The sequence below is a fragment of the Cupressus sempervirens genome, chromosome 6, assembly GCF_028749045.1.
Source record: "Cupressus sempervirens isolate cs-2001-9-10 chromosome 6, ASM2874904v1, whole genome shotgun sequence".
Lineage (NCBI taxonomy): Eukaryota > Viridiplantae > Streptophyta > Pinopsida > Cupressales > Cupressaceae > Cupressus > Cupressus sempervirens.
This window is the reverse complement of record NC_143123.1, coordinates 481,467,703-481,493,251: the sequence shown is the minus strand read 5'-3', so window position 1 is coordinate 481,493,251 and position 25,549 is coordinate 481,467,703. Positions and strand designations below refer to the sequence as shown.

Below are 25,549 nucleotides of genomic sequence, written 5' to 3'. Positions count from 1 at the left end.
ATTTTCTACCAAGGTATGTGTATTACCTTTCTAACAAAACAAGAAAAAATATTTCGATCTATAAAAAAAAGTTTATATAAGTCAAAATCAACCTATGTCTAATTTATCTTTAACATATCTTTATCATTGAATAAAATCTACAATTTTTAACGAAATTGAACATAACCAAGTAAAATGCCTAGGTATTGATGTTACCATTCTATCCTTGAAATAATTTTATCATTATCATATTTTAAAAAAAGAATATGTTGATCAAAATGACCATCACTCTTTAAAAATGTTGATTTTTCTTATATACCACTTCTTGAAGGAGATAACATACAGTACTTCAATTACTTTAGATTTTTTTTTAAATAGTGCTAGAAACTAGGCAGAAAATGCTACAAATCACTAGTTTACATCATCTTCAAATTCTTTACAATATTTTAGTAATACGCATTTCAAAGTGAAGATTTTTTTTAAAACATCTATTTCCGTGTCAAAGTTGACCAAAACAAACAAACTATATTGTCTCTAGTGAGACTAAAAGAAATATTGCCTCCAATAGGCATGTTCATGTCAAGCCTTCATAGCTACCATGTCTTCTTGGATCTTAGCCACTGATTTGTTTTTGTACCAACTTGACCAGAAGAGATAGTTGAAAAAGTTGAGCAAGAGAAGGATAGAAAGTAACCAAAAGAACAAGTCAAGATGGTTTCAGTTCAAATTGTTACCCCCAAGCCAACCATGGCTTTCAGTGATGTTTCGTGTTGCATTGTTGACAATATTAACTAAAACACTGCTGAGAAAGAAACCCAATGACAAAGATACATACGTAAATGCAGTGGCCATGGACCTCGTTCTCTCAGGAGCTTCACTGTAGTAGAATTCCATCAATCCCACAAAAGTGAACAAGTCTGCAATTCCAAAAACAAAATATTGGAATCGCAACCAAAACACACTCATTGGAATAGATGGCATAACAATTGGTATTGCATCTAACATCCCATTCTCTTTCACTACATGCTTTCTCTTCACCTCCACCATAGCGGAAATACTCATCGCTATCATAGCCAATACAAGTCCAATTCCTATTCTTTGCAAGTGTGTAATCCGTGCTTCATGCCCAGTGAATCTTCTTGCAACTGGAACAAAGATTCTGTCATAGATTGGAGTGAGAATAACTAGAAATAGGAAAGGAATTACTGATAAAGAAGCAGTTGGGATTTTGAAATGCTTTCCCATGCTTCGATCCATTGTCAAACCCTGAGACACAGAAAATGTCTACAGTTGTGCTAGACCTGCACTCAATAGTATTGTGCTTGCAAAAATGGGTACCATTCGAATAAGTATTTTGGCTTCTTCTACTTGGGTAACTGTGCATAATCTCCACCCAATAGGCTCCACCCCATTTTCAAATTGAGAGGAATCCTTACTTAATATTGCCGCTTTGTCTAGGAATCTATTAAAAAATCAAACAAATAATTTCGATTAGCATGTTTATTCATTACATATGGAATAAACAATTAAGATTAAAAAATAAATCAATTTTTATTATTTAACATTTTTAATATATGAACCAAACCTTCATGTATAATGTTTAAGTCATCCCGTCTATTCACTGTTTCTTTTATTCATTCTCTCTAGCTTATTTACAATACGTTTTTACCACAGGAAATGAGTATTTAAATAAAAATAATAATAATGGCCCTACAAAGTGTTAGAGCTTACATACTTGAATTGGCTTGTATGTGCAAGCCTCTCGGCATTGATATTTGCTTCCTTATCATGTACCTCATATAGATCGTTGGGATTCTCTGGTGTCTTGAGATTCTGGTTGTGGATTGCAGCTATAAACACCTAGAATAGGGCTGGGCTTAACCAGCACACTCAAAGCGTTAACTGTTTCGTTGGCTGGTGTGGGCCCAGCCGTGACTCGTCCCAACCTTCAGTTCACCATTAACAGAAGGCGTTTGGTGGATGCGCACAAATTCAAATTTTAAACTTTCTTTTCATTCCTGGTCACCCGCGCATGGGTTAAGTTACTACTCTGCAGTACATAAGTTTGTCAGATATCGCTCTTCCTCACTAGCTCTCATCTCTACTTCTTTTGAGAAAGCACGCCTTGTAGAGGAGAAAGAACTCCCTGCTGCAGAGAACCGTTCTCAGGTAGACATGTTTGCAAAATGTAGAAGAGGATGTGAACAGCTTGACAGGAATGTCTTCACATGGAACGCTCTGCTCGCAAGATACCTAGGAAGAGGATTTGTCGAAAAGGATTTAGAATCTTTCGAGAAGTTTGGATTTATAGGAAACAATCTGGACTCCTCAATCTTTGCCAGCATCCATCAAATTTGGAACATGCTACCATGGGAATTTTGTTAGATGTAATCGCTACAACTTCTCTCATAGAATTATACAAAATGTAGAAGCATGGATCTGTGAACTGCTCGAGATGGAAGATCCCCAAAGAAATATGTGTTCACGGAATATTCAGATTGTAGGATACACGGGCAACAAGAAAAATTTAAAAGGGCTTCCGAAACTTTCAAGAAAAATCCATATGGAAGCTGTAAACACTGACTCTACATCCTATGCCAGAGTTCTCAGGCTTTAGCAGCTGTAAATGAGGATGCTAAATTTTTTGTTAGAGTCCTTGCAGCTGTTGTTGAATGGGAGTTCAGAACACGGTATGAATATCATATAAATCTATGGTGATTCAAAGTTGATACCCAAGTATATTACATCAAATGTAAAGCATGTAAGCATCACAGGCAAATGTTCAAACTATTTCTCTGAACTAAATATGATAGATATGAATGCCTTATTGTGCCCAATGAAGTATTTTCATACAAAGAAAAATATGCCATCAAGCTAATAATTTAAATAAGATTCATTGAACCTAACTAGACGATATTTTAAAATGATAAAAAAATTACTTAATGCATCCAACAATCTATTGATAACAAAGAATAAGTCGTCTGAAAATTTAAAAAATGTATGGAAATAAAATCTTTCAAAGTTAATAGAATAAAATTTGTTAATAAAACTGATCATTTTGTAAGGAACAAAGATAAAAGGATGTAAAGAACCAAAAAAAATTCAGAAACCAACCAAGTTATACACTAAGAGGGAAAAGTAGCATGTTTAACAACGTCTGCACTTCATATGACCAAGTCATTTGCCTAGGATTATAAGAAATTGGAAGGATAGAATAACGATATAATGTAACACACAATAAAACTCTTTTTTTAAGAATTTTTTTTTCATTCAGTTATTTTCTTTGTTTGCGAATTTGTATTTACTTTTCAATCATTTTCCAGTTAAAGTTTATAAATCTAACTACATTTCACTGCATTTGTTGATCTCATAATTTAGTTGGAGAACACATGTCCTACCTTGATGCATCAATATATGATGTTTCATTTTAGAAATTTTTAGCCACTCTAAAGATTACATAAATTTCTAACCTATTACTAGGTAGAATAGAATACTAAATTTTAAAGAAATGAAATTAAATATTTGAACCAAGTATTAAGTTTGAAGCATTGTATTATAATATCATTACATTTATGTAATCTACATATCTATAAATAAATATATAAACCCTAGACAATATTGGAAACCCTTATCCTATTATGGCAGCTTATTTCATTTGTATATTGTATGTTGTCTCATTACACTATGTGATCAAATATTTTTTTATTTTATCCTCCATCTATGCCTACATTAATGAGGCATGGAATTACAAATTCTATTATTTCAACGATAATATATCTTGTTTAGTACTCAAATTGGGATTCCAACATAGTGCTAGTCAGAAAAAAATGGAATATTATCTTTGTAAGTTTCTAGAGAAATAAAGAGAGTCTCTTAAAAAATACTACTCCATTCTTTATGGATGCAGTAAGATCTAATTAGTTTGATCCTAGATGACCTCTCAAGTTTCATTAAATGTTAGAAATAGACAAAGATAAACATAAAATGGATCATTCTTTCCTATATTAAAAATAGAATTATTTCTAGGAAACAATAACAATGTTGAAAAATGAATACCATTTTAAAATATCATGACATGACTTAACTATATTTAAATAAAGAATGCTATTTTTATTAATTGAAAGAGGCATCTCATAAGTTCCAATTTTTTGGATTCTGTTTGAATCCAAATAAAACTCATATTGTCTATTAGTATGTTATAACTATTAGTCCTAAAATTATCTAATTTTTTAAAAATATTTCACTCTTGTGGTATAAAAAGAACAAGTAATAATTTATATTAAAGAGTAATAAGTCATAACAATTTTTACATATGCACAGTACACATAACTACTCTCATGTAAATTTTGATTAAAAGAGGTAGGAAAAGGGTCCTAAACCCATGTAATAACATTACACTCCAAACTTAACTTCTCTGGGCCATTACAACCAAGCGACAGAAGAGAAAAAAGAAAAAAGAAAAAAAAAAGACACTTCAAGCCCAAATCGCAAGAGTCCTACTAGATAATAAAATTAATAAAAAATTGCCATAAGTTCAAAAAGCAACTAACAGGATCAACCCAAACACCATAACTAAATCTACAGTAACTACTAAAGTAGAAAATAGTTTTCTAGCCCCAATCAGAGTAGGGATGAACAAAATACATATAAGTCTTAAGGTCGTAGATCTCTAAATTACAATCAAGGTCACAACAGATATGCCAAAGTAGGAAAAACACTTAAATATTAACATAATAGCGAAAACCAAACCAAAAAGATCCAAGAGGGATAGAATCACTAAGCCTATTTAACATTTTTCTAGTCTTCAACCATGAAATTGAGGTCTTCCATCTAGTTAGTGACATCATTTGGGCTCTAGTTCACCTCTTCATGATTGTCATCCTTTAGTAGACCAACCTTCTTGAGTTTTCTTTTACCTATGATGGTGCCAAACAAGGCATTACTCACCATTTCCTTCTAAATGCTACAATTGGTAGAAATTGCCATGGCAAGCTCATTATTAGTGATTGCACTCGCAAAACTTTTGTTGAGGATGCCAACTTTATCATGAATCTCCTTAATCTAGGTAGTGAAGTCATTCTCCTTTTTGTAAATCCTTTTCTACATAAAGGACAACTCAAATTCACCAGTTCTTGTATTTCCTTCTCTGCCATGTTTTTAGACAATGTGACCTCCTTATTAATCCCCAATTCAACCTCAATACGAGCCTCTTGAGTGTTATTTTCCTCATCTTCAATCTCATCGGCATCTTCTACTATGAATTTCTTATTTTTTGTAGTATTATTCTCCACCTTTTCTTGGGTTTCCTCTACTTTAGTATCATAGACCAACTTCTCATTCTAAGTGTCTCAGGTTTCCTCTTTGCTTTCCTCTTTATAGTTCTTACCTTTTTTATTTCTCAAGAAAACAAACCTTCTCTCCCCCAAACTAGAATCAATTATGTGGCCCTAAGCCAAAGGTTTATTTTCTCCCTCTTCTCCATCTGAACCTTCTGAGTCTTGTCTATCCACCTCTATGATCTCTTCTAAAATCTTGTTCTTTTTAGGGGTTCATGCAGGACTAAATTTAGTAGAAGCATTCTTGCGCTTAGAAGTGTTAGGATAAACCACAGACAGAAATAAAAACTACATGCAAATATAACCAATAATAGAAAAATAATAGATCACACAGAAATGAACACAAGGCACTAAGATTTAACATGGTTCACCCAATCCCTGGGCTACGTCCAACAAACAGCAAGTCCAATCTTATTACAATCTAGTGATTACAACCTGATTACAGTCATAATCCCTTACAACTCAATACCGCCACAAGAATCAATTTCACATCACAAAAAAATGAAAATACCTAACCCTAAACCCTTTTACACAAGTATTTTATCCATTTTAGGGTTGCAACATGTTGGCCATATGTCGGCCATAATATGTCGGCTACAACGTCGGCCACGGCCCAAAAATTTTTACTTTCCTGATCAGTCACCATAATCTAACAAGAAGGAGTTTCAAATAATAGGTACTCCTAAAGGGTATTTTTTTAGCTTAGAACTGTTGGTCTTTTCCTAGTTTTTACTGACATTTCTAGACTCCATAAGGTTTTTCTCAAGATCCCTTTCAGGCTCAATTTCTTCAATAACAATAGAGGACCTATTCGAAGGGGTACATTCATTCCAAGGAAAACACCTACATAGACCGAGATGATGAGAGTAAACATGATGATATAGGAAAAAAATAATGCCTTGATGGATAGGTAGATTATCCCCATTAGCAATGATATTAACCAAAGAAAAATATAGAAAAAGGAGACATTAGTTTTCTCACCATGCCTTAACGTGTTGAGCAAAGGAAAGTGATACCCATGGTAGATGGTGTAATACCTTTCCAAGGTAAAATCCTTCATAACCTACATGCAAACAATGGCAAAAGGACTAGGGGGACTAGTGACTGCACAAATTAGTTTTTGCCTCACCACACAAAGTCTCTATGAATAAGTACACCAAGTTGACTAAGAAAAGACCATTATTGTTATAACTCCAAACCCATTTGTCCTCCTCCAGCTAGTTATATAAAATTGGGTCAGGTAACATCTCCCTAAGAGAATAAATATTCCCTTCTAACTTGAGCAATCCTTCATGCTTCCCTATGCCTTTTCTAAATATTGAGCAAGTCCACCTATCTCGCTTTTCCATTGTTCCATTCTAAATAATTCTCCAATTTGTTTCTAAGAGTAGTAGTGAGTCAATCAACCAAACCTTGGTTGGTAATACATCCTTGATTGGAACATCCTCCTCCTCCTCCTCTCTCTCTCTCTCTAGTACATTGGCCCTTGATTTTTAACCAAAGGCCATTTTGGCTTATGATTTTATTTTTTTGGTATATGTCCTAAAAAGGTCTGAATTTTGATCTTTGTAAAGTTTAAGGTCAAAATTTTGACCAACATGAGATATTAAAAAATAAAATTGATTCTCATTTCTTTTCATTCTAGCTATGCGCAGGCAGAAGAAAGGGTTAAGTGCAATAGTATAGGTATGTAAACAAATCGTGGGACATGGTGATTTCGTTAACCCAACAAATAGCCAGAAATATGATTCCCCCAAATACTGGTCCATTTTTTAAATAGCATTGGTATAGGTTAATTATATTGTACATGAACATTTCTTAACCCCAACAAATGTAGGCACATGGAGTCAGAATAGTCTTCCTCCCCAAATCCAGATCATTGGGCACAATACATAATGATGCAAAGCTGAATATTGGCTAGAGAGCTATGGAGCACCATTTTGTATATTTCCTTGATCAGTCAAATTAACAACAATACCCTATGATGGAGGTACTTGAGCTTTCCTCAATATTCTTCTTATATGTTTGAAATACTCACTAGAATTATGGAAAAATATGGGGTGGCATTGGATAGGCATAAAGCCTTATAATAGTGAAATGTTAAAACATAAAGATATCCCCCCAATTATGTTTATATGGAAAATTACTATCTATATGAAATGGTTTGATTATTCTCTTCAGCCTTGCAGGAATACTCTCTTCCCTAGTACTAGTATATAATATATATCTAAGAAAACTTGCAAAAGCAACAACATTGCCAACCATTTCTACATCTTTGCATCTTCAATTTTTTTATGCATGTGTAAATGACTCGTATCTTTGTCAATAATAATGCCTTCAAGAAGCTCTATATCCTCCAGGCTTCCACCAGATTTTCCTTCAACTTCAATCAAATCCAAGTTAACATCTTTTCTTTCCAAATCTTCAACAACAAGAAGTGCTTTGACAGTAATCTCTGCTAATATGCATTTGCATTTATTAACACTATATCAAAGGACAAAGAAAACTTCAGTACCAAAAATTTGACACTTAGAAGAATCAGTTGTTAACATAGTTGTAGGTAGGATAGAACTTATTCATTGTGAAATGAGCATACAAAATGATAAGACATTAGCATCTCCAAATGTCAAAACATGCATATCAAAATCAGAATCACATCCAACATATGGTTAAAGTTTTTCCAGACTTTGATAAAAGAAAATTTGCAAACAACACATGTGTGCAATTAAAATATTTACAATTGATTTTGTACCTTTTTTTCCCTTCATATAGAACTTCACTAAGCTATTGCACACTTCTATAGAAATGGGAAATACCCTAACACAATTATGATAGCATGTGTCCTTCCATGTGGGATCATTTCTAGAGATACTATTAGAAGTCTTTGATAGAAGCTACACAAATTCTTCAAAAAAACTTCCAATCTTGGATCTAGTGCTAACACTTAGATCCGCCATTCTTAAATTGTCAAGAGCTCCTACAAAATGCATGACCACAAGAAATACTCTACAAATTAATCAATTTGAACAACCCTTTACTATCAACACATAAATCTAAGCTCAAGGTTGGATATGAAAATGGTGAAATTAACTTTGCAATCAGCCAACTTTACAAATTTTCCCATTTCATGCAAGAACAAATATCTTATAGGTTCTTGGCCAAATCCTTTACCAAGATTAGTGTTATGGTGTGAATCCATGAGAGGGAAATCTCAAACAACAAGGAATACCTTTAAACCTTCCCTAACTCAACACAATGAGATCATACAATCAATGGCGTACTTCACTTTGAAAATATACATAGTTTCTTGTCTAACCAATGAGCAATGAGATATTCTTGTGCTATTTTCTCACTTTGTCATTTGCAAAGGCAAGTTGTTGAGATATTTCTAATAGTATAAGCCTATTTGATGGATATCATGGGTGCATCTTTGGGAACAAGAGAGTACTAGCTACCTAGAGATAGGTGAAGGTCTTAAACTTTATATAATATATACCAACTTCTATTATTTGAGGTGTACCCTCTACTGACATTCTCTTTGCATAATCCCTTTCAATGAACCTGATGATGGAAAATATGAAACCATCATTGACCACCCTATATTCCACACTTTGTAATGGAAGCTTCTTCTTAACCTGCTGTGGGTATACTAAAGGTAACATATTTGAAATTTAATAATATTTGAAACATTACAATCTAGTTAATACCTTGTTTTTTTTTTTTTTTTTTGTCGGGGGGGGGGGGGGGGGGGGGGGGTTGACTTGTGAAGAACAAGTTAGTAATAATTAGTATATATGATCATGCTTTTGAGATAATCTAGGTGTGTGATGATTGATAGTGATAATATGTTGATAGATAAAGATATTGATTGTACACAATGTTAGTTGGAAGAGAATGGGAAGATACTAAGGCTAATATTTGATATTTTGTTCATAGATTTATTCCTTGATCATAAATTCGTAATTATTTAAGGTAGTGTGCCTTGTGCATTTTACTTTAAATAGTGATCTGGAGGTTGTAAGACTATATATGCAAGTGCATAACTTTTGTACTAAATCCCTTAATAGGATTTTACGATAAAAATTATGGTGTCATGACATTATGGATGTGTGTATTTTGTATGAGTTATTTTATTTTCAATTGTACTAATTGGTTTATGGTTGCATAATAAGATATGGAAGGTTAAAAAAATTAGAACACTTATTCAACACCCTCCAAATGTTTCTTGATTCCAACACAAAGTAGAAGATGCTTCAATCAAGGAAGAAGATGCATCTCCTAAATACAAGAATATCAATGTGAATATAGTTCTTCACAAGGAAATAGTAAATCAAGCATAATAAAATTTAATCTTTTAGGAGTGTGTTAAGATCTATGCATTTGGAGATGGCATCCTTGATTATTCTCTACATTACATTATCCAAAAAGTATATTAAATAAACTATAAGCGTATTCATAGACATCATGACCTTAAGGTCCATTTTGGAAGGTATAAACATTGACATATTTTTATCAAATATCAATTTTAAATTTACAAGATTTCTTTTCATACATATTCAATTTTTTTTTCAAGGTTGATTCCTAAACCAATGTTTGAGTGAGGTGAACTCCCTTCTATGAAACATTTGTTTTATTTTCTATATGTAGAAATAAGTGTTGCTTGGGCCAAATAATATTTGGAAAGTTTAGGATCTCATTGACAATCTATGACTAAGAGTTTTCAAATGTGTAGGGAACAAGTCAGACTAGTCCATCTAGATCTTATTTAAATTAATTTTATAGGTTAGCTACAACCTTTGGTTTTGTTGGTGTAAATACGTACTTTACTATTTACACTTACTTAAGTTTACTTAGGTTAATGCATTATTTAATTATTTTACATTATTTTATTATTTTTTATTTGTGAGACACTTGGGAGTTTGCACACCTTTTGAGTTGTCATGTTGACAACATAGGAGTACACAACTCTATTTAAGCACATGGTGTCTACAACATTGTTTTGCGTGTCCCACCCTTGTAGGCTTATCCTCTCATCACCGCACTTACTTTCCTGTTTAATAGAGGATAACTCATATCTGGTGGACATGTGCTTGGTTGTATGACACATCATGATGCTAACTTCTATGCATTCTAGAAGCTCTCCTGAGGCCTTTATATACAGGCACTCCTAGTGTACTCTTATGAGAATCAGTTATTGAATACATTGTTATTCTAATCATACTCTCTCTCTTTGGTCTACTGTGTGCTTGTGTTTGAGTTCTTAGTTCCTGGGTGAATTTTTCCCTTAGGAAAATTCTTACATGGTATCAGAGCAACTTGGAGACTTTCTCATCACAAGCCGTTCGAGACCTCTCGTTTGCTTCATCACCTCATCTTGAATCTAGAGTGCTACAAAAATTAGGAGTGTCCAGCATCAGATCTGAGCTTGCCATTGTGTCCGAAATGCTGAACCGGTGAAAATCGACTATAAGCACACCTACTTTGGCCCATAGTCGACTATGAGGCAAATTTTTTTTGCAAATCGAAACCCGAAAGCCCGATTTGTGGTATGGGTATGGTCATTTTTCACAGATGTGTGATTTAAAAAAAAATTGACAGACCCGGGCAGTGACATCCCAGATCTATCATTTGGAAGTTATTTATTATTATTGCAGGGTTTTAATCATAATCTGCGGGCTCCAATCAGTGGTTGTAGCACATCTATTGCTCACAAATTTGGTTCAATGACACCACCCACAAATCTGACTAAGTCTAAAGCCCTACGGCCATTTGTGTTTCCTTTGGGTGAGTGTTTAGTTTAAACAATTCTGTGAACCATACCACGCCAAATGTGGGATATATCCCACAACAGTTGGTAGCCCGCATATTAAACTCGGCCACAAAAAAGCCTTTTCGGCCCTACCTTAAACTTCAGCGTCGTTGTCTTGCAACTATTTTTGTGGTTTTTCTGGCGAAGTTTGCTCCCAACGAAGTATTCTCCGGCCCCCTACAAATTTTTTTCGCCTGCGTCTTTACATTTTTTGGCAAGTGAAGGATCCCCAGCAACGGTATTTTCAGCGACGTAGTGGTTTTTTGGCAATCGTAGCTTGTATTCCGATCCGCAAGCTTTTTGGAAGTCTACATTTTTAAATCCACTCATGCGCAGTGTTTGAAGATATTCTCGCACCCACTGTAGGATTTCTCCGATCATGCATAGTGATTTTCGGCACTGCGCATCGCATTCCATCCTCTGCCTGTATTGAAGTTTCCAACAACAGATTTAACCCTACTACAATGACATCAAGTTTTTGGTGCCTATTTTTTGCCCACAGTTAGCATCCTGGTGGACCACGTATAGTTAGTTGTACACACTGGACTTTGACATGTCATCTGGTACAATTAGACACATCACCCTCGACATGTAGATTGCCACGTAGTCCTAGACTACCACATCATCAGTGGAACTGGAGTAGTGACACATGTCATCCATACAGTGCCATGTCACAGACTGTACGTACAGTCAGCTGCCACGTCACCCAAGGGCATTCATTTTTTGCTGACGTCATCATTTCCTAATATTAAATTTGACCCCCGTCTAAACGTCATTCCAGGGCATTTTTCAACTGCATTGATGGTCATTTGATCGTCAAATTTAGACTTGCAATTTTACTCCCAGACCCTTCTCCAGATTGTTTTTCAGTTTGGCAGCCTGACTTTGCAAGCTCATAATTTGGACATCCAGACTCCGATTCAGGTGCAATTTTTTTTGAAATTAGGTAGAATTTCCTAAATTTTCTAGTGGTGGTATTTTTTTCTAGTTTTGGTGTACAAATTTTGTAGAAATTATGTTTTTTGGTGATTTTACCTGCATAATCCTGCCTTTTGCAACTTCAGAAGCTCCGTATGGGCACATCTAGTCACCTTTTCAAGTTTCATTTTTTCTGAAAGTGTATTTTTTTCTGTCTACTTTCTAGATCTAAAGTTAGATTCTAGGGTTGTGTGGACCAATTTCTCACTTTCAGAATTAGGCCTTCTTTGGCATTGTAATGCTTTGATTCTTTTTAGAATTGTTGAATAACTAAGCTACAGTGCTTAAGTGACAAATTTCAGCCTCATAAGGAAGTTGTAAAAGCAAAATCAAAAAGTCCACTTTGTTCATTTTGACAAGTGGCCCATTGTAAATGCACTACTTATAAAGTGCCAACAACATCTTCTTTGGGGGGGTCTTTTGATTGAGTGAAAGGCGGGGGGGGTGTACTATGTTTTTGTGTCTCTATTTTGTGCTCTTTTTATTTATGCATCATGGGTTTTAAATGTCCTCCTCTAACTTCATGCAACTATTTTACATGGAAAGATATTGCATGGAGTAGATTAATGGAAAAAGGATATAGTTTATATGTTGATGGTACAATTACCAAACCTACTGATGCTAAAGAGCACATTGAATGGAAAAGAAAAGACCAATAGGCTTTAGGTGTAATTAGGAGTTGTGTACATGGGGATCTTCTCTTTCACATTAAAATTTTTTCAAAATCTAAGGAAGCTTGGGATAAACTTGAATAGTTGTATGGTAAAGTTGATGAAGAAAAAGGATTTTAGATTGAAGATGATCTACTTCTCTTGGATCCTAAGAATTATGACACAACTCGGGATTATATCATTAAAGTCAATGAGTATAGAGCACTTCTAAAAGATTGTGGAAATCCCATAAAGGATGATAGATTGATTCATCACATCCTCAAGAAGATACCTTCTAAGTATGCCAACTTTGTTTTGAGCTTTAATACTCATAGGTTGACCATGGGCTCTACTTACCAGAAGCCTTCCTTTGATGGATTTGCAGATATGTTGATTGTTGAACAATCTCACTTGGTGGATTTTGGACTTCTCAAGTCATCTAAGACCAAAGCCTTAGTGGCTAGTGATGGTCAGAAATCTAGTCAAGGGGGAAAAAGCAACAACAACAAGAAGCAGTGGAAGTAGAAAACACAATCTGAGACACAACAATCCTCCTCTCAACAAGGCAGTTCTTCTTCAAACAAGAAGGGAAGTAATGAAAAGAAGGACAAACTCTTTTGTGCATATTGCAAAAAGCCAAATCATGACGAGCATCATTGCAAGACAAAAAGAATCGATGAGTTAGAAAATCTACTCAAGAAGAATAAGATTCAAGTGCCAGGTACTTCCAAGGATTCTACTCCTACCTCTTCAAAAGGTAAAAGTCAAGAACTTATGGCAAACTCAAGTTCTTCTTTGGAATGGATACTTGACTTAGGTGCCTCTTACCACATGGGTTCTTCAAGGGAAGTCTTTTCTTTATTGAAGAAGTCAAAGGTACAACACATCTTCATGGGAGATGATACTAAAATGGAAGTTGAAGGGAAAGGATATGTCGAAATGGAAGATGGGGAATTCAAAAATGTTCTCTATGTTCCAAATCTAAGCTCCAATCACCTATCAGTTTACCAAATGACTCACCTTGGAGATGGTCATAAGGTTGAGTTCCTTCCTGATTTAGTGATGGTGCAAAGTCTCAAAGATAATTCATTGGTAGTATTGGGGAAAGTTAATGATGAAAGGAGGCTTTATTCCTTCTCCCACTTTGTGCCTAAGAGTCCTTCCCAAGCCTTGTTAACTCACTCTACTTCAAACAACTTATGGCGTGAGTGGTTTGGTCACCTTGACTTCCGCTCTCTTCAGCAACTTTGCACATACCATATGGTGAAAGGTCTACCTAATATCAACTTTTCTAAGGGAGAATGTTCATCTTGTTCAGTGGATATGAATATCAAGGAGAAGTATGATAAAGGGAAGTCTTCTCGAGCTCCAGTTATTCTTTAGCTTGTTCACATGGTATTAGCAGGACCCTTTGCCATGACTTTAGTTAGCCAAGGCCTCTACATAATCACATTTGTTGATGAATTTTCAAGATTCACTTGGTTCTTCTTCCTTCATCATAAGAATGAATTGGTTCACAAGCTTCAAGACTCATCTTGAACACAAGTCAAGGAAAGCCATCAAAGTATTAAGGGTGGACAATGAGAATAGATATGTTCACAGAAGACTTAAGAACCTTTTCTAAATTAAGGGGATTGATCTTCAAAACTCACCAGCATTCAGTCTGCACAAGACAGATGTTGCAGCTATGAGGATTAGGACTCTCAAGACCATCGAAAGTTGCATGATAAAGGCCAAGTCTCTCGATCCTACACTTGAAGTTGAAGCCATTAGTAGTGCTACTCACATACTTAATAGGTCTCCTCATCTAGCCTTAGATGGAAAGACTCCTTTTGAGGCATGGTGTAGCAGAAAACCAATTGTGAGTCACCTTAGAGTCTTCGGTTGTCCAGCATGGGCAAACCTTTCTTCCAGGAGTTGCAAGGCACCGTCACGTAGGCCTTGTACCTTTATTGGTTATGAAGACAATGTGAAGGCTTATAGACTTATGGATCTAGAGACTCATGAGATCTTTGTGGAGAAGGATGTTCACTTTGAGGAAAGTTCTCCCAGCTTGTCCTCTACTCCTCTCTGCACATCATACACAGTGGAAATTGATAGTGACACCAACGATAGTGCTTCAATAGGTTCAGACACGTGGGGTTCTATCAACAGTTGTAGTGAGAGGTCACATCAGTCCAGTCCATGTGCTTATATTGCCATAGTGAAAGGTCCATCTCAGCATGGTACATCTAGTCTTCCAGCTCCAGCTTCAATTGACTTGGGAGACAGACTTGAGTACTTACATCTTCTCATTGATGATGATTCTTCTACAGTTGTTGCGAGGGCTCACTCTGACCCTCATGTCCATTCTCTACATGATCAATCTGCACAAGTTGGCTTGATTGTGGATCCTTATGAACAACAATTAGTGGAGGTCTCTTTGTTAGTTGAAGAGACAAATGGTTCAGTGGAACAGGTTCAACAGACATCCTTGATAGATCTGCATTCATTCTTTTCAGCATAATTAGAAGGGGTGAACTTCAGCATTGGTATAGGGATACTTGAGCAGGTTTTAGGGCTAGCATATATTTTCAGGAGTGTACCTTTGTCATTGTTTCTTCCTAAGGGGAGGAACATCTTTCTCCATTCATGGACTAGCTTCTTCATCGGAGTAGCTTTCACTTGTTGGCATTCTTCTTTTGGGGGGGCAGCCTATTCTGTCTCTCTTCCTTCTCTTATTATCTTATGTATATACTAGATGTATGTCATAATGGGGGGTCTTGATTACTCCATCCATCGATGCATCCATATTTATCTCTCTTTTTGGGGGAGGGTTTTTCCCATGAGGTTTTCCCTCTTTCCCCACTTTATGAGAGATTGCATTTTCATTATGTACATGGGTAACTAATATGGCCTAGTAGTCGGGACCCATTATGCATCTTCATCCTAGTTCGTAAGCTTAAGGGCATTCCCCCAAGTTGCACTTAAGGGGGGGTGTTGGTGTAAATACGTACTTTACTATTTACACTTACTTAAGTTTACTTAGGTTAATGCATTATTTAATTATTTTGCATTATTCTATTATTTTTTATTTGTGAGACACTTGGGAGTTTGCACACCTTTTGAGTTGTCATATTGACAACATAGGAGTATGCAACTCTATTTAAGCACATGGTTTCTACAACACTATTTTGCATGTCCCACCCTTGTAGGCTTATCCTCTCATCACCGCACTTACTTCCATGCTTAATAGCGGATAACCAATATCTGGTGGACATGTGCTTGGTTGTATGACACATCATGATGCTAACTTCTATGCATTCTAGAAGCTCTCCTGAGGCCTTTATATATAGGCACTCCTAGTGTACTCTTATGAGAATCAGTTATTGAATACATTGTTATTCTAATCATACTCTCTCTCTTTGGTCTACTGTGTGCTTTTGTTTGAGTTCTTAGTTCTTGGGTGAATTTTTCCCTTAGGAAAATTCTTACAGGTTTCTATTTTCCAAATTTATGCTGATAAGAATTCTCTTTCCTAGTAGTTGCATCCCAAAACTTGTCTTTCCCCCCTTCATTCTCTCCATATTGCATATCTCAATTGAATATGTCCCTAATCAACCATTGATTACAATGATGGATCATTGCACCTTCTTAATGCTTAAGTCTGGTTTGAACCTAGTGGGTCATTTGACATGTAATGTAACCAAGGGTTGGTTGGATTTCATACTAGGAAATCACTATAAAATCCCATTTTTATCACCCTCACCACATTATTTTATGCTACACTAAGCAATTGTTTTATAGTAATAAGTGTCAAAATGAGATATTAAAAATAAATTTAATGGGAAATCAAGTGCATAATACATGTGCATGTAATTTATTGAATGACTAAGTAGCAAAATCTAATCATTGGTTATACTTTCTAAAGGGTGCATGAGGTCTCTTTGAATTTTTAATATCACTAGTAAATTTAGGCCTAAATTTCGACGCAAAAAGGTTGAAATTTTGACAAGAGTAGGTTGATAAGGTGACCAAGCTTGTTGTCGGTCTTTTTTGGTCATTTTTTCACCACATACATTCTACGTCAAAATTTTGGCTTCATAAAGGTGGACTTACCGACACGAATTTCATCAATTTCCCTAGTCCAAGCTGAACTATTATTTCCTCATTTGTGGGCATCGCTGGTCAAAATTTTGACATAAACCTACACCAATTTGGCGTCGAAATTGTGACAAAAACACCTTACTTTTCTACGCTGGTGCCATACATGAGATGTCAAAGGAAACCAGTTTTGTATCAAAATTGTGACCAAAATACCAATTCTTATTTGCATTTGTGTCGAAATTGAGACCAAGATATGTAGAAATTTTGACGAGCTATCCTAGTTATTGTAAAAGCTTTTCTCTCATAGGAGCCTTCTAAACTACACAAAACTTGATTCTAAAGCGTAATTGCTTGGTGCATGAGAGTCAAGGTATCATGCACATTTCTACCTCCACACCATTGTTTCGTTTGTCACATGATTTATTTCATACAAAACAATGGGAAGGAGGAAGAAATGTGCATGATATCCTGAGTCTCCACCGAGAAATTATGCTTTACAACTCAAATTTTTTGCAGTTTAAAAGGCTCCTATGAGAGTAAAGCCTTTGCAATAATTGGCACAACATGTCTAAATTTTGGTTCCTGCAGTGAAGAATAAAATTAGGAAAGAATTATTTATCAAGAATGAAAGCCAATAATTTCATCTATTTTTCAAACAGATAAATGTGACAAAAAAACTTACAATCCCAATCACATCATCATAAGAGTGCATATATAACTATAACTATAACTATGTCTAAAACCAACATAATTTAAAAATATCCACAATTCAAATATTATCCCTTGATATTTTCTTTAATGCAAAGTTTTAAGTCAACTATGTTATTGCCCTAGATGTAATACCAAACTATCATTAGGCTAAAGACTGCAGCAAGATTTACGATGTACAAATGCAAGGAGAACTACCCAACCAAAGTAGAAAATGACATGAAAAGTTAAAAATCTATCAATTAAAAATCTAGATGAAATATTTCTAGCAATTGCCTTAAAATTGACACCTCACCAGTTGTTCATTTACATCCGTAATGGCTTCACAAAAGTTGAAAGCTTACGATTTGTCAAGAACACAAAAGGCACTCATAGTTCAGTTGCATCAATAAAACTAAAGTAGTTCAATTGCACGGTGAGGGCAAGAGACTGTCAATATCAATTGTGGAGTGGCAGATAGGTAAGCGATAAACATAAAAAGGTAGTACAAGATTTGAATAGCAATTGTGACCTTCACAGTTTTTCTCAGTAGTTTTGGGTCATTAAATTGGATAGAAAATTGATAGTAAAATGTGAAAGAGAACACACATAATGTCACATCAAAATAAGTTTGCATCCTACATATAAGTATGCATCAAAACTGAATTTTTACCTCCTCAATCTATCTATATCAATAAAGAAATAAGACATTTTTGTAATACAAAATTCTTGAACCTTATTCCACTATAATCTTTCAAACCTGCAAAATAAAACAAAAGCCATAAGAACTAAAATAAAAGGATTTATTTCTAAAAAACTATCACATATGCTTTGTATATACCTTAGGACATGATACAGGTTGTTTCACAAGCAACACTTAACATTCCAATTTTTTTCTCGTTTACTAGAGTGATGATAAACTATATGCAAAGTAGAAATAGTGCAGCATAATAGATGATTAGTATCTACAATTTTTAGTACTAAAAATTATAAAGAATGTAATACTCACAAGTGTCGCTGCCTAAGAGAATGCAACCCAAGTTTATCATGATCTCTGTAGCATTCATTGCATTGGGAATATCCTACTTATTTGCAAACACCAGTAACACTGCATCTCGTAGTTCATCTTAAAAGAACAAGAAACTTAAATGATAAAAAAAATTCTATGGATAACATGAAAATAATTGTTAAAAGAATGAGGCCAATTTTACACATAATAACCAAAGTTTCCATGAGAAAGACATGAAATCTTCTTGATCCATTTTCCAATTGTGTTTATACAATCCTAAAAATTCACTTTGATAGTTCTGACTAATTATTGTTGGAAGGATTTTATTTGCTTCATCAAACGAGTGTATATTGTAGTCTTGGCCTCTTGTATTTTTCAAGATAGTATCATTACTCGTCTACTATTGTTCAATCTGAAAGGATGATATTGATATGTTGTTTTTCTATAACAGCCAAAATAAGGGGTTGTTAACCTTTACACAAACAAGGGATGAAAGCATAAACATAGGGCATCAACAACACAACAAAAAAAACCTCTTCCTATGCACTTGGACAAAAGTCTAAGCAACGCTATTGTTAGGATTGCAACAAAGAAAACCCCACTACAACCTGTCAACAAGGCCCAAGAGTGATTATTTAAGAGTTAGCATTATCAGTAGAGTTTTGTTCAAAATATAAGTGGGAGTAGTAACTTCAACAACATAGGCCACAAGGCTAGCGAACATCGCACCTAAAATACGATCTAACATCCAAAATTGTGACAAGAATGGAAGCAATAGAAGTCTAGCTTAGACCAATAGCATGAGAAGCATCAATATAATCAAAAAATGTTTCTTCTTCATTAGAAAAAAGTACAAAAAAGGAAAATCTAAAATAGAATCAGAAGCTCTAATTGTCAAATGGTCATTTTTCATGGCCCTCCATCAAGTGATAGCACCTATCCAATAAAAAATGGCAATCATTAGGCATGTATCCTATAGAGATGCAATCTCTATAACAAAATGGAAAACCCTCATATTCAATGCTTCACCCATGGCGTCTCATCAACCATGATTGAAGTGGAGAGATCTCTATTTCAACTAGAATACAAACATAGAATAGCCCAAAATTGTACTAGATCCATCCAATTTTAGGAACTAGCAAAGGGAATTTCCAATGGCCTCGAGCAAAACAACTCACAAAAGTGAAATGAAGATGAGGAAGGAAAACCAAAACATAACTCACATAGGTATAGCTCAATGTCACCAAACATTAGGGACTTCAAAGAATTGGTTACCCAACAGTGTAAATCTTAGAGGCACTAGAGACTCTAAGAATTTATAGACCATACTTCTGCACTGATAGAAGTCCATGTTATCACCACAAAATAGGACAAAATTTGCATAAGACTTGATAGCCCAAGCATAGCTCCTTCAACCAAAATTTGATAGACAATTATCTAGAGCATTCAGCGGATCTAGAACCACCAACAAGAGCAAATATCCTAGCACCTAGAAGCCTAGCTTAGCGCTACACCAGGAGAGTAAAACCCCAACAAAAACCATCCAATGGATCTCTTCTGATGGGGTGTGTTACGAGTATATTAAGTTCCCCTTTTTCTCCAAAGTGGAAAACATCATGAATTTTGAGTTTAGATCTATGTTATGTAATACTGCTTTAATCATGTTTAGAGATCCTTACATTATATTCAGAGATACTTATTATATCTACTCTCTAATAAATGGTAGTGTAATAGCATACTAGCGTTAGAGTTCATAACTTACATCAAAAGTGGTTAGTTGCACAAGAAGAAGCATCCAACATGTGACATGAGAAACAAATTCAAATTGATTTCTCCTCTATTATCAGAGGATCATAGTAAGGCACAACACAAATTCTCAAATATAAATAATAGTCAACTATCATTTTGCTTAGATCCCTATGAAAATGTACCACTGAAATACAATATACATTGGAGTTAGGAATTTGGTTGACAACCAAAATCAATTGAATTGAAATAAGAAACTTCACCAAAGAATCAACTAAATATGTAATTTTAAGCATATTTTGCTACTCAAAATGTTATGACTTCTTCCTTCTTGACCTTAAACTCATGACATTTTCTAGTTTTATAGGGGCAAACACAATCTCTCCAACTATTAGTTCTAAATGGCTTCCACCTTAGCCACATAGAGTCTTTGAACTAGATAGATAAAATACACAACCATGCTGAAGACCATGGAAATAGAGGATAACATGGAAAATACCAAAAAACAAGTTGGATGATGATGAAGACTACAGTGAAGGTAGAAGATCCCAGACATCATCAATTAATACCAAACTACCAAATGGAGTATACAAACTTGAAAAGATAAGACACACCTTACAACTAAATGAAACTCTAGAAGCTACCATCAAATGGCATGACATTGAATCATTACCAATAAATGAATACAACATAAAGAAGCTACTAGATATGGTATTTCTATTCATTTTTCAAAGGAAAGAGTGCAGTAGGTATGCAACCATGACTAAGGAAAGTGCAATTTCACACCATTTTCCATGTTAATGTTGAGATACAGACCTGTGCAATCCAATCTCCCAAGGAATAGACAACACCACGTATTGCCATCTTTGCCAAAATAGGATTTGTCATAAAGCAATGTTAAAACACTTGCTCGCATTGGCTTGGAAGAACATAGGGCTCGTCTCCAACTGGCTCAAATGACCTTGTATTGATCATTGTAAATCCATTATCATGTTGAATAACCGTTCTATCTAGATCATTTTGATTTAGTCGTAACCTATGCCATTTGACGACAAATAGAACTACTTTGAAGGTGTTAAATTCACACTCAATTATATCATCCAAGATGCCATAGTATTGATTTTGAGATTGGTGAGGATGTATGTCATTTCTAGATGATATATTGGTGACCTCAAAAACTGCAGTTATCCCAGAATCACAAGTTTTCTTTGTGTCATCCAACTTTTTTATGAAAAATTTGTGGCCATGATAGTACATAGCTTTGTGGTGCTTAACCTAAAATTTTTGAATTGTGTGTAAATTATTTGCATTGTGAGTTGATACGAAACATACATCTAGTTATGATCATTAATAAATTTCTACGTACCTCTCCACCTCTTAAACCCTTTACTAGATCAACTACCATCGGCATAACATTGGAATCTCCATTATCATGAGCTTCTGTAACCAATGAAGCAACATCTTCCCATGTTAATGAGCAACCATTTTGCTACATCGTTCAATCCATTTCGTCATCCAATCAAGATTGTTTGCAATATACAAATGTATTGCATCTCACTCTCGACCACCTATTTCAAAAAAATACACCAATTAAACATAACTTATATTGAAGATTTATAAGAATGAATTAACTACAATAACATATTAGATTTACCTCTCACTTTCCTCGATCTACCTTTGCCCATCAAGTACTCCCCTTCGAATTTGTTAATTGAGTTGGGATCCCAAATACGATCTACATGGATCTTTGCTACAAACTTAGGAAGATATTCACTAATGTACACCATGGTCTGGTATACCATATATCCCTCCACCATAGAACCCTCGAGATGTGCTCTCTGTCGAACCAAGCCTTTCAAAAATTTTAAGTGCCTCTCAACCATCCACATTGACCTGGTTGGTACAGGTCCACACAATTCAATCTCCTCAACTTGATGTATGAGGTAGTGTTCTTGTGCATTGAAAAAACTTGGAGGTAGACACTTTTGCATTTCACACATCAGAAGAGGAATTTTTCTCTTCCAATATTTTTTATCTTCTTTATTGATTTCTTGAGATGACAACCACCTCATGTATTTTCCAAGATCATATATAACCTATTTGACATTGTTGATGAAGTGGCGTGGGAGAGATAGAGGTAGAACGTACTACAATATTTGTAAAATGATCTTGTTAATATTTTATAAAAAAATGCAATTGAAACTACATGCAGTATATAAATATATAGTGAATAAAAAATAACATGAATTACCTTAATAAATGTATGTCAATTGTGTGTGTTCAACCCTGGCCCAAATTCACTTTTATTTGATATGACAGGGTTTATGTTCGCAGCAAATCCTGTGGGAAATCGTATTTTTTTATGACTTCTTTTATAGCATTGCTCTGCTGCTCTGACAATAACCAACTAAGGGCACTTGTATCAATCTGGTCTCCATTGTTATTTGATCGAATGCCATTTTTCATTGCACGGTTGGATTCTTCAATGTCACTACAAGTTTTGACAATTTGATCTTTGTCACGCCTTCCATCCAAGATTTTCCATAATGTCTCTGCTACATTCTTTCCAATATGCATAGGATCAAACAAATGCACAATTGGGAGTTGCTCATAGTACAAAAACCTAGTAAATTGCATAGGATAAATTTTTAGTCCTTTTGGAAGTTGGTCATTGATGTCTTGACGACCTTCACAAGCATCAATCACATCATCAGTAAACAAAACACAATATTGAAATATAAATTTGAAACAAAAACCATCAAATCGAATGACATTACCTCGATGATTTATTTTATTGTATGCCAACTTCCATAGGCAAGGTGTCATTCTCTGTGGCTTTGACGTAGCCTCTTCTAGACCATTGAAAAGATGTTTTTTGATAATTGGGTACTTATGATTTCTGTGCAGAAAGTGTCTATGCTTATCAAACACCTACTTTCTTAAACTTTTTGAATGACGAGATTTTTTCTTTGGACCACAAACTACACATGCAAATTTACCCTTTGTCTGAAGACCTACAAGATGGTGTATAATTGGATTAAATGTGTTAACTTTGACATACCAAAAAAGAGGTGTCAAGAAGAGAACATACAAAAAAAATGTGTTAGCCTAGGGGCATCATGTATTGTCCATACAAGCATTGCATGAAATTGAAACTATCTTTGTCTTATTGGTCTACAAATGTCATACATAGTAACCCCATTCCATAACACCACCAACTCGTTGATAAGGGGTTCAATATATACGTTGATATCTTTAACTTGGTACTTACCTAGTTGAATGAGCAAAAACATTACATAATTCTTTTGACCATTTGATGGATTAGTAATAATAAATTAATTTAGATGACCACTAAATCAAAAAATACTTGGAACAATCAATGTCAGCATTATGTGCTCTCTCTTTATGGACAACCAAGGAGGTATGTTATTGTTGATAACAAAAATAGGCCACACCGAATAAGTAGATCTCATCTCTCCATAAGGATTGACACCGTTTGCTACCAATGAAAGCTTGAGATTACAAGGTTCTTCTTTAAAGTGTGGCCATTTTTCCTCTATTTCCTTAAATTTTAAACTATTTGCAGGCATTCGCATAATGTCATCTTGACTTTTATTGCATGCATGGTAATCCATAAATTGTACCAAGCTATTGCACTTGAATAATCATTGCAGATGTGGAATAATGGGAATATGCCGAAGAACCTTGCGAGGCACCTTTTTTGTTAATCAATCTGATTGATATCTACTAATATGACAAGTAGGGCATTGTGTTGCAAATTCATGCTATTTATGATATATAATATGATCATTCGAACATGCATGTATTGTTTGATACTCCATTCCAATATCTTTCATGATGGCAGATAATTCTCGGTATGAGCGAGGTAGAATGTTTGATGGTGGTAACAAACACTCACCTATCAACCTACAACCAAAAATATAATTTCTTAATTTAAAGAATATTAATTGCTATACGAACCCAATGTTAATTGTAAGGGAACTAGGAGTAAAATAATGAAAGAAGATGGCATACCTTAACATACGTGTCATTGCTACGTTGGATAAACCATTCATAACCTTCAAGTTCAGCAATAGCAATACAACAGTAAGAAGAGCCTTCATATAAGGACTAGTGTGCCTTCTCAAGTAAAGGTACATTAAGCTCTGCATCATCATCATCATCATCTTGATCATCATGATCTTCATCATCCTGGTCTTCTTCCATGGTATCATTACCTTCTACTTCAATATTCACACCTCCATGATCTCTTGTTTGGAAATCTACATTCTCCAAATTGTCATGGTCCATAACATAAAACTCAGGGATGTTGTCCTATATGAAAATGATGACCTTATATTAACCATGACCATGATGTCATCATCAAATCATGTCTTATGTAATTTATAAACTATTAAAATACATACCAATGGGCAATACTCATTTCCCTCTTCAATGTGACCATGTTGCCTACACTATTGCTCAACTGTTGTGATTAGATATCTTCGAGTCTTTAAGCCCTTACACATTTTGCAAGGATAATAAAATTTTCCATCACCTTTTCTTTTTAAGTTAGACCACAGTCCAACAATTGTCTCCCTTTTTTTTGTGTGTGTTGATATTGTCAGACATGGTCTTTCTTGAATAGAATGACTCGTTGGTGGAAGAAGGATTATTTGTTTGCAACCTGTAGATGGAGTAGTAAGAGGAAGAAACATATAAAAAGGAGTTAGGTCTCTGAACCAAGTAGGAGTTAGGACATGCTGGAGTGGGGTCAGCCCAAGATATTTTGGAATCTTGAAGAACCTGGTAAAGGGTATCTGGAAAGGTGAAAATAAACAAGTATTTTTACTGCTACAAAGGAGGAATCGAGAGCATTATAAATAATGAAGAAGAGACTTAAATCCATACAACTTCACCTCTATTTAAAATTTGACCTTTCTACAAGTGAAATATGAAAATATAAAAAATTTCCAATCACATTTTCACTTAAAAAAGAACACCAAATATACCTTTGCGACAATATCTTCTTCAAATTCTTCGCTATCAAATTCTTCAGAACTACAAGCTCCTGTGCAGAAAAAAGATGAGATGTACTGAGTAATTTTTGATGGGCAATATTTAAACAAATCAACTATCAAAAAAACAATTTATGAAATTTAGTTGCTTTATTATGTACTGAAGACTTGGCAAGATATTCCCAAGTCTATCTATAGAATGCCTATCTACATGGTTGTTTGCAAATAGTCTAGTATGGTGCCACTTTTGA

The 25,549-nt window shown here is 34.8% G+C and overlaps 1 pseudogene; it reads right to left on the bottom strand.

The window, feature by feature from the left end:
- Positions 1-558: 558 nt before the first annotated feature.
- The window catches only part of LOC149553133 (protein NRT1/ PTR FAMILY 4.5-like), a 54,752-nt pseudogene continuing 29,761 nt past the window's right edge, over positions 559-25,549 (bottom strand).